The sequence below is a fragment of the Lactuca virosa genome, chromosome 4, assembly GCF_052849685.1.
Source record: "Lactuca virosa cultivar CGN04683 chromosome 4, Lactuca_virosa_CGN04683_v6, whole genome shotgun sequence".
Lineage (NCBI taxonomy): Eukaryota > Viridiplantae > Streptophyta > Magnoliopsida > Asterales > Asteraceae > Lactuca > Lactuca virosa.
Window position 1 is genome coordinate 400,466,718 of NC_136429.1, and position 10,581 is coordinate 400,477,298.

The following is a 10,581-nucleotide window of genomic DNA, read 5'->3' on the forward strand; positions in this document are numbered from 1 at the left end:
GACCGATCATTCTATGATCGATCGGTATATGTAAGTCGCATGTAAATTGGTATTGATGAACCCGTCGAGTGGGTGGCTCTACCCTAATCTCACTACTAGACATGGAATAGGAGTTAAGACGGAATTATTCGCTTTAAGTCTTTAGTATTTTGATTATAATTAACCTTGATGTATATACCAAGTTATCCCAGCTTACTGGTAATGATCCTAAGATCATATATAAGTGTCTTTGATTTGATTGAACGAGAGAGTATTTTTAACTACTTTTTGATATACGGTAATTTTAGCAACATACCAATTTCATTACAAACATATGGTACTTAAACGTTTTTGTTGTTGGAAACATTACAAAAGTCCTAATAAGGTTCCTTGTTGCTCCTGCTGGTTTGTTTGTCACGTTTCTCCTGTCCCCCCGTCATTCCCCTCAGTTGGACAGGCTCTCTTGAAGTGTCCCGTTTCACCGCATAGGTAGCATACTGGACTTACACTGATGTTGGTGATTGAAGCGATGTGCTGGGTCTGTTTCCTGCAGAAGCGGGCAGTATGTCCGTCCTTGTTGCATTTTTTACAGTGCATCACCCGGCAAACCCCATTGTGATGGTAGCTACACTTGATACACTTTGGAAGTGTTCTCATATATTGTCTAACCGGTGCTTGAGTGACAGACGTTGTAGCTAGTGTCGAGGCATGAGTCGGGACTGATGTTGTAATTACAGGGGCAGCCACGGATTGTTGTCTTTTAGCGCGTTTCTGAGATAGGTTGCGCTCCTTTTTGTTCCAAAACTTTCGCTTCTTGCTCTTGGGCTTGTGGTCTGAGGCGTCTTCGTGGATAGACACCCGCTGGTGTTCTTGACTGTTACTACGGTTAGAATTGCCAACACCGCCTTCAACTCTGCTGGCGTTGTTAGTATTGAGTTGCGCCATGACGGCTGTTACAGCTGTCGTGACCGCAGCTTGGAAAGTAGCAGAGTCTATCTACAGGATTGCTGTCTTGCTTGTTGGCTGGTTACCTTCTTGTGAAGACATAACTCTGTTGCATGGGGAGAAACGATTTCGTGAGTGGGGATGATTCTAATTATACCCTTATCATTTATATACACATATATGAATTTCGCAATTCACTGAACTAGTCTTGATGTTTCTGCTAACGTTCCGGAGACGGAGTTTATGGTAGTGGGTAGAAGTAGGTTTTGTACGGGCGTTAAGTTTTTCCCATCCTAGGATTAGGTTTGTCCAAACACACTTGGTTGAGGTGTTCTGATGGGATCCGGTGCATTAGTGCTGGTATGACCGCACCCTATAGGTCTATGGAAAGGCACCTTTCAACCATGAGGTTTAAAAAGAAGAAATGATAATGAGTATTGAATAAGGGTTTATACGTCAGGAGTTATCTCACTCAGTTTATCTTGGTTCTGAGTGTATCGAGTTCCAATGTTTTTGGTGTCTTTTGAAAACAATTCATAATGAGAGTTTATATATAATAAACTTATCAATTCTTAGTAGTATTGCTCCCAATGAAAATAATATGCATGCCCCTTTCATTTGTATGATTCTAGTATATTTAGCTTTTAGAGAAAGGTTTTGAGCCTGATGCAGGTCTACACCACATTATTGCAAGGAAAGGTTTGGACCGCAAACAAATCTCTCGACTAGTGTAATCACTAACTCGCGGGGTCGGGCCTACACATGGAGGGGAGTAACACCAACGCATACTCATAGGCCTAATCTAGCAGGTCTTGTGAGTAAAATGAACTTTACTCTCGACAATTCGTCCCCAAATGGCGATTGTTGTTGTTGATGGCGACTCCATCTCTTGATCAATGCTGCCCAACGGGGCACAGGTTCGATGTAGTCGAGGTGGTTCGCGAGAGCCCTGGCTATGTAAGGAGAGTTGTCGACCTCTGGCTCCATCTTCGACTCTTTTCCTCATCACCCACTAACTTTCCTGGTTCAAAAAGTAGGGGTCTCCCGGTAAGTAAGATCTTGTCATGGTGTCCGTGCGAGAATAGGGGTGAGGTAAGAGGCATATAATAATTATATTCCTAGAATTAATTATAGGGGTTTGATCCTCTTTAGTTACTTTTATGATGACATGGTGCATACCAGTTACATATCTAGGTTATATATAACTTTAGCGTATCCGTTTAGTGATTGTAGACCTACTAGAAAGAATCAGTTTAGTTTTCACATAAGTTATACTACCACAAAATACTCTTATAGTATTTTAAATGTTATGTTTGGTTGTTAACGATTTTCTGGTATGGGTGTTGGTAAGTTGATAGACTTGTTGTCCACTATGACTATCCCCCGGCACATACTAGTCACTTCTCGGACGAATATAGTTGATCAGGCTATATTCCTCCCAGACTTGATTGCATATCCCAGGGCATATTCACATTGCACAACTCTTCTATTTTTAACTTTTGTGTTTTCCTTAGACGTGGCACTAAACCGGTATGCATGTATGTACCTATACTTTTAACAAGAAACTATTTATTTCTAAAAGTATAGTTATTTGAAAATGTTTAAATCAGAGACTTAAGTCCCAATGCATTTATAGTTTGTATATCTTATGTGGTTCGATATACTTAGTTCACTATAAACAATGCTCTGATACCAATCTGTCACACCCCCAAACCAAGGATGGCAGAAACGTCCCGGGGTGGAGGACTTCATGTATAGTATCACAACAACGAGTATAATAGTGCCCAAAGTAAATACAACCATCATAATTATAATTGAAAAAGCTATACAATAGTATGTGTTTACATGTTTCCAATCAATTACATTTATGATGACAAAAATGAAATGTTTGACGATTTAACGTCCCATACTCAAAAGCGGTTGATTTCCTAATTCACTGAATTCCTGAGAATACAAGTAGTTTGAAAAAGCGTCAACAATTAAGTTGGTGAGTTCATAAGAGTTTTATTTGAGAAAGAAGCCGTTTTCCTTGTAAAAAGCGATAGAATATGATTCCAGAAAATTTAATATTTTCCAATGTTATGCAATAATGTACCCTAGAAAGACCCGTAGATTCCTTCTATAATCACCCAGTGTATATAATTTATATAAAATTTAATTTAAATAAACCGTCGAATATAATGGGTCTGCCCTAGGTCCACAACCAAACAAGGAACAGGAAGTAAGGCGGGCCCACCAATTCTAGGTCGATTGTGACTAGATTCTTATATAACTCTAGCATATACACTTAGCAATTATAGTTGAAGTCTAACAATTTTAGATGAAATGTAGTTTTGATAGAAATATGTTTTCCAAAGAAAATCCAATATTTTCCTTATAAAAGTCATGTAGTCCTAATTGTTAAGACAGAGAATATGTGTGTGTTTTGTGCTTATAATGTTCATAATGGGAATCTGTTTCCAAAGAAAATCCAATATTTTCCTTATAAAAAGTCATGTAGCCTTAAGCGTCAAGACCGATAATATACAAGTATTTTTCCATACTTAGAGTAATTTATGTAAGTTTAAATCGGCATAAACTCGTTTAATTTAGAAGTAAAATCCCTTTTTATTTTAGAATTTTTCCTGTAAACTTGAAAGATTGTTAACTCCCTATGTGAGTCGCTATAACCATACTACGACGGAATAACCTGCTTACGACGTTCTTCAGGCGTCGGAATCGAAATGACACTTGTCACCCCCGATCGGCCGATCGGACTTATGCAAGCAGCATGGGTGTGGGTTGTCAATCCCAACACACATCTATACACAATTATCACGCTCTCCCTACAAGAGACTCTGGTTATAACTAATTCAGGATTTTCTGTGGTACTTAAGAGTACCCCGAAGGAGAATGTCTCACAACTTACGTTAACTAGTTTACATATAGTTTTGAGTATAAAACCTCTTCCGTGGAGGAAGTGAAATCACCTTTTATGAAAACACATTTGTGATATAAATCCATAAACTATTACTATTATAGTTTATCAAGTAGTATATGAAAAACCCATTTGTTTTGAGAGTAAAACCTTTTCCATGTAGTATGCTTTTATCGAAAATTCATAAACTATACTTAATGTAGTTTATTATATGTGTTCGAAATGAATGGAGGAAAAACCTTAACATGAATGACTAATTTCTATTTTATGATGATAAACTAACGAGAATGCATCCAAACATTGAGAAACTTATTGTTAAGCACTTTGCTCAACATACTACAAAGTGTTATTAATAAGGTAAACTATGCAACTAGTTTTTATCCTTTATGCACTGTTTTGAAATTATCATAGAAAAATCATACGGAGTCGAAAACTAACTCCGTAAACTCTGAGAGTTTAGAAAATGTGTCTAGTTTATTCATAATTTTTATTATGATTTTTAGAAGTCTCTAACTTATGTGAAAGTGTTCATAATCACAGACTGGTCCGAATTCGTTTCTGAAATGATAGGCAATTTTGTAAAAATCACCTTAAATCGTAGAAAAATCATATGCCGATGTGAAAATAGTAATTTTAAAGATATAAACCTGAACTACTTGCATATTAAACAGTTTTGAAAGATATTAAGTTTAAGTTGGGTAAAACAGTTCGTGAACAGGTCACAACTTTTATGTTATAAGCTGTCAAGTTGAGTTTTGAATATGTTTTGGTGTTTTAACTTGTATTCCCCCCTAAAACTGAAGAAAACTAGAAAATGTATGGGTATGAACTCACCTTGAGTGATTTCTTGAAGAGTGGAAGGTTGAAGATGATGAGTTTCAAATCTAGATCACTTGATGAACACACGAAGTTTTGGATGATCCTAAGAACGATTTTTGGTGTGAAGATATGAGTCGTTAATCCAAGAGTGTTATGAAAACATGTAATAACACTTGAGTTAGAAGGAAATACTTACCAATAAGTGAATAAATGACTCAAGAATACATCAAAAGTGTGGCTGAAAGTTGAGAGAAAAGAGGTCGTCTTGATGGTTTAAGAAGTGTATAATTTTGATGGTGAAGCAAAAGATCAAGGAAATCCCAGGAATTTCCTTATATGGAGGGTTGCTGGAGCAAGTGGCTAGGATGAAGGGATGTTTGCCTTGGTTTGTGTGATGTGGATAAGGGTGGACCAATGAGAAAGTGACACATAGGAGGCAAGTGGGCACACTTGACCCACTTGTGGGGTAGAATATTCTTCTTATTATAAAATAATGGTTTTTAATTAATAAATCCTTGAAAAATAATTAAAATAATAGTTATGGGGGTTAAAAATGATAAAAATATGAATTTTGTGAAAAAATCCCGTCAAAAACGGGTTTAGGAGGCGAAAGTAGTCAAAAACCGGCATTAGGGAACCGAACCTGCGAGGTTCGGCTCTAAGAAGCTAAGAACCGAGAGTGGGGAAAGAAGGAACCGAGAGTAGAAGGGAAGATCCGAAGGTCCGAAGGGGGAGGCCGAAGGTCCGAGGTCTCGCATGGGGGGCCGAGGTTCGGTCCTTGCTGCTGGCTTCGGTCCGAGATGGCCTCTGACAAGTTCGGTTCTGACACTTTCGGCTCCTAAGAGGACTTTCGGTTCCTAAGAGGAGTTTCGGTTCCTAAGAGGACTTTCGGTTCCTAAGAGGAGTTTCGGCTCTATATGGTTGTTTTTCGAGAAATCTTTCCGTTTTGCGTGATTTTTGACCAAGTTAAGGGTCGGGATGACCCGGTTGGCCATAAAAAGTTTGAGAGAGATTTTGGGAGAGATTTCACATACTGGGAGAGATTTCACATACTTGGAGAGATTTGGGAGAGATCTCACATACTTGGAGAGATTTGGGAGAGATTTCACATACTTGGAGAGATTTGGGAGAGATCTCACATACTTGGAGAGATTTCACATACTTGGAGAGTTTTGGGAGAGATTTCACATACTTGGAGAGATTTGGGAGAGATTTCACATACTTGGAGAGATTTCACATACTTGGAGAGTTTTGGGAGAGATTTCACATACTTGGAGAGATTTGGGAGAGATTGAACATACTTGGAGAGATTTCACATACTTGGAGAGTTTTGGGAGAGATTTCACATACTTGGAGAGATTTCACATACTTGGAGAGATTTGGGAGAGATTTAACCTTAGCCATTATTATCGTATAATCTCGTAATGCAAGGTTCGCGAACCCCTTTATGCTTCGTTAATGATCGTTTTAAGTCCCCGAAATGGTCCTTAGTCGTGTTTTGATGCGTTTAACTCCCTTTTAAAGGTTTCTACATTGTTAACACATAGATTCTTCGAGACACTTGAATTTTTGACATAAAGATGCACATTTTTATACATAGAATAACTTTTAACATACAAGTACTAGTTAAGTTTGACCGGTTTGACTTGTTGACTTTGACTTTGACTTTGACTTGAATTTGACGGTTGTCACAATCTCAAAGATTCAACCTACATCCCTATGATGCAGTCCTGGTAAAAGAGTAGAATGAAGTTCCTAAAATGGTTACCAGACGAGTGTCATCCGAACGAAGTTATCTTTGGTTGGTGGATACTATGATTCAATTTTCGAAAAGATTTGAAAGTAATTCATAATAGAGTCTACAATAAATCGACTTATGAATTTGAGAAGTAATCACTCTCGATTGAGATTTCGTGATCCGAATTATTGTTATTAGCCAATACAGGAAAAGACGATAAGTTCGAATCCTAATGTGAGTAATGTATTCATTAACTCACTAGGTTGCATTATTTATTAGTTATTACTGTGACGAAAAGGCACTCAAACACTCCGCATGTAACTCGCGTGGTTCTCCTCTATTCTCTGTTCTATTCTGGGTGATAATGATTTGTTCTCTCCGGGTATTTATAGGGTGACCTTCTCCTTCGTAGGTATATGGAATTTCTGTGCCGTCTTACTTCTGATTCTTACACCGATCTCCATTACTTCATAATGAAGAGTTCAAATCCCGAGAGTTCATGCGAATGCAAGTTTTTTTTTTGTCGTACTGTTCTCGAGGATTCGACCTACTTCTCTGCTACGTTTCTATTGTACTGTAAAAGCATTTAAGTTATTAAGACAGAGCAATGACGTTAACTTCTTAAGTCGGTTCGGGTTTTACGCGGAGGCATCTGTTACTATAAAGATTAAAAGATGAAACGATTGTAAGATATCAAGAATGAACCTGAATTTGATATCTCATAACCAAAACACATAGTTCGATAGGGATCTTGTAAGGAATTGGAATTAGAAGTTCAATATAAGTACGACTTGTAACAAAATAATGTGAAATTGAGTGGTTATTTTTCAAAATGTAAGAAGTAAATGTCGATTATAGGTGTATTAAGTACATAGAGTTTGGAAAATTTGACCTTAAACAGGTCTATAATACACCACAATACTGGGAAAAACATCGACATTAAAATGACCTACTGAAAGTGAATTTTCACGGTCGAACTGAAAAAGCATGAAAAATAACTCTAAGACATCTCTGAAGACTTAGACTATAACTAAAAGAGTTAACAGAGGGCGAGTAGAGTATGATCTACTTCCTACTAAATCCGACCCTGGATTTGGCTAACTGGCGCTCTATTTTGAATATGCGCCTATCTTGTACAGCATGATGCTCTCGTAATCGTTGCACTTAGGCTTGCGAAGCCGCCAGTTCTCCCTGCAAGAAGTTGGTATGATCCCTTGTTGCGTTATGATTGTCTTCCAGGTTGCGAAGACGAACAACATCGACACCAGTGGTAGCCTCAATCTGCACCACTCGGTCGATGATAGCTCTTCCCTGTTCCGTGTTGCGAGAAACGCGACGAACCAGCATGGGAGGTGCTCTACCTGCTGAACCTTTCCGACTTCTAGATTGTAGAAGCTTCGGTCTCCTTGGTTGAGGAATTTTGACCTTGTTCACGACTCCACCTGTCTAGGTTTATGGCCCACAGAGGCGTCGGGCCTTGAAAGTTCTGATGAGGGTTAGGGTTTTGAGTAACTGGAGGTGGATTGAAAGCTTCTGATCCGGAATCGTTGTCTTCGAAAAAGTCTTCAGCAAAATCATCGTCTAGGGGAATTGCAGGCTCATCTTCTGGTTCGGCACTGAGCCGACCAGCATTCCCTCGATTAGGAAAGTACGGATCTCTGGGAGGATGGAATCCAGCCATTGTTATCTAAGCGAGAATAGGGATATAAGAATTATCTTATATAATTAGTAACGGTAATTATTCATTAGTGTGACGCATAAGATGTTTTAGTTTCTCTGGTTGATCACTTCTTGGAAACTCTCCTTGTTTCTCCTTGTCTCCTCTACTGACTGCTATGATGGAGTGGTTACACCTATCTGGGTTTGTCATGCGAGAATGGAAGTGTCTAAAGAATCTATGAGATTAAGGGTAACATTATGGGGCGATCCTTACTGGGTCCTCCTATAACCGCGCAATGTATATAGGTTGTATATAATTTAAGATTAAATAGACCTTCGAATGAGTGATCCTACTCCAAAACCACAACCAAACAAGAAACAGGTAGTGAAGCATAGATCACAAATTCTAATTCTATAAAATCTCAATTATATAAAACCTTGGAAGTTTACACTCCGGAATCATAGACCTACCAGAAGGGTCTTTTAAGTTCTCACCTAAGTTATTTATAGTGCCTACAATACTCCCACAATATTTTAATGTGATGTACTTGGTATGTTTTAAACTTGTTGTTGTCTTATAGCATCATAAAATACTCCCATAGTATTCTAACTTTTTGTTCTGATCTAGAAATCCCTTGAATATATTTAGGTAAGTTTAAAACTGTTGCAACACCACATCACTCCCAAACACATGTCGATCATATCTCAAATGAATATAGTTGATCAGGCTATATTGATCCCAGATATGATTACATAACTGTCCAGGTTTGACCGCAGTGTTCAACCTTTAAATACTTCTGTTCTGTTCTTCTTGTGATGCTTGTTCTAGTATGTATATATGTATAAGCATGTATGTATACTTTTCTAAAGTATCGTTATATTCTTAAAATATATATTATTATTCAGAGCACTTACGCCCCATTGTATTTATAGTTGTATATCTTTTATCGGTTGATATACTTAGTTCACTATAAACAATGCTCTGATACCAATCTGTCACACCCCTAAACCAGAACGGCGGAATCGTTCGAGGGCGGATGACTTCATGTAGTATCGTAACAGTTGAATAAATAGTAAAGAAAGTAAAACAACCATCATATATATAATTTGAAAGTTACATTGTTGAATGATACTTATTCTCAAAACAAATTACAATATGATGACAAAATGAGTTTTAAAACCGACGCCTTAGCGTCACTTCTCCAAAAGCTGAAGTTTACCTGTATTACTGAATCCCTGAGAAATACAAGTAGATTTGAAAGAGTAGATCAGCATTTAAGCTGGTGAGTTCATAAGTATTTAATGTCAATGTTTGTATAGATTTGAATGAGATTGTTTGTAGATGTTTGAAAACTCCTAGAAAATCCCATATTTCCTTCTAGTATAAAAGTAGTCTTCTACCAAGATTCGACTATTTTGAATGTTTGCTTCTAGAAATCCAATATTTTTCCATAAGTGTATGGTAGTTTAAAAGTTCCAACACTGTAATGAAATAGTGTTTTTCATGCCTAGAATAGTAGATTTATGTATGTATAAAATCGCTAAGGCATTTGATAACCCCGTAAATCAACGTGTTTTTAATACTCCATGTGAGTTTTATAACCATGCTATTGACCCAGACTGCCTGTAACAACGTTCTTCAGGCCTTGGAATGTTATGACGTTTGTCACCCCAGACCTGCCGGTCTAACTGTAGCTAACAGTTTAGGTGTGGGATTGTCAATCCCGTATAGATCTATACACAAGTATCACGCTCTCCCTACAAGAGATTATGGTATATAATACAGGACTTTAACTACATACTTGAAAGTACGAGAAGTTGAATGTCTCACAAAACTTAGTATCAAATAGATTTACGTATGAAAAGTCCATTTGTTCTTGTATATGAAAGTATTTCCTTGATATAGTAGTTATAGTATGTAAAATCTCATGAATATCTAGTAAACTATACCTATTACAGTTTTTCTCAAATATGTGATTCGTTTGTGTGATAAACCCTAGTGTAGTGTCGACTTTTTATGTAAAGTGTAACATTTGTAATAACGTTATTGAACATTTATACTCAAAATATGAATAAAGTGTTTGATATTTAGGTAACAACATGTTTCATTCCAAAAGGACAAAGTGTTATCGTGATATGTTGTATGAGAACGTTTTCGTATGATAGTTATAAATCACATATGATTGATTTCATAACAAAAAGCATAGCAAAAGATTAATGTTTTTCACACGAGGATAATCGTGTGTTTACTTGTATTTCCCCCCTTAAAAGTGTATAAAAGTATTTACAAGCATTTGAAAACATAGTTGTAGGGGTATGGACTCACTTGATACATTGAAGAAGGTGAGACGAAAACCGAGCAGAACTTTGACTTGAGAAAGCTGATCTCTCGGGATTCTCGGGAATCTCGGGAGTGTAAAACCTTCCTTCGGAACTTGGATGTGAAGACCGGGGCTTCGGTATGGCTTCGGGGGTTTAAACGCAGAGCTTCGGCACGAGAAAGAGAAGAAATGAGCACCAAAAC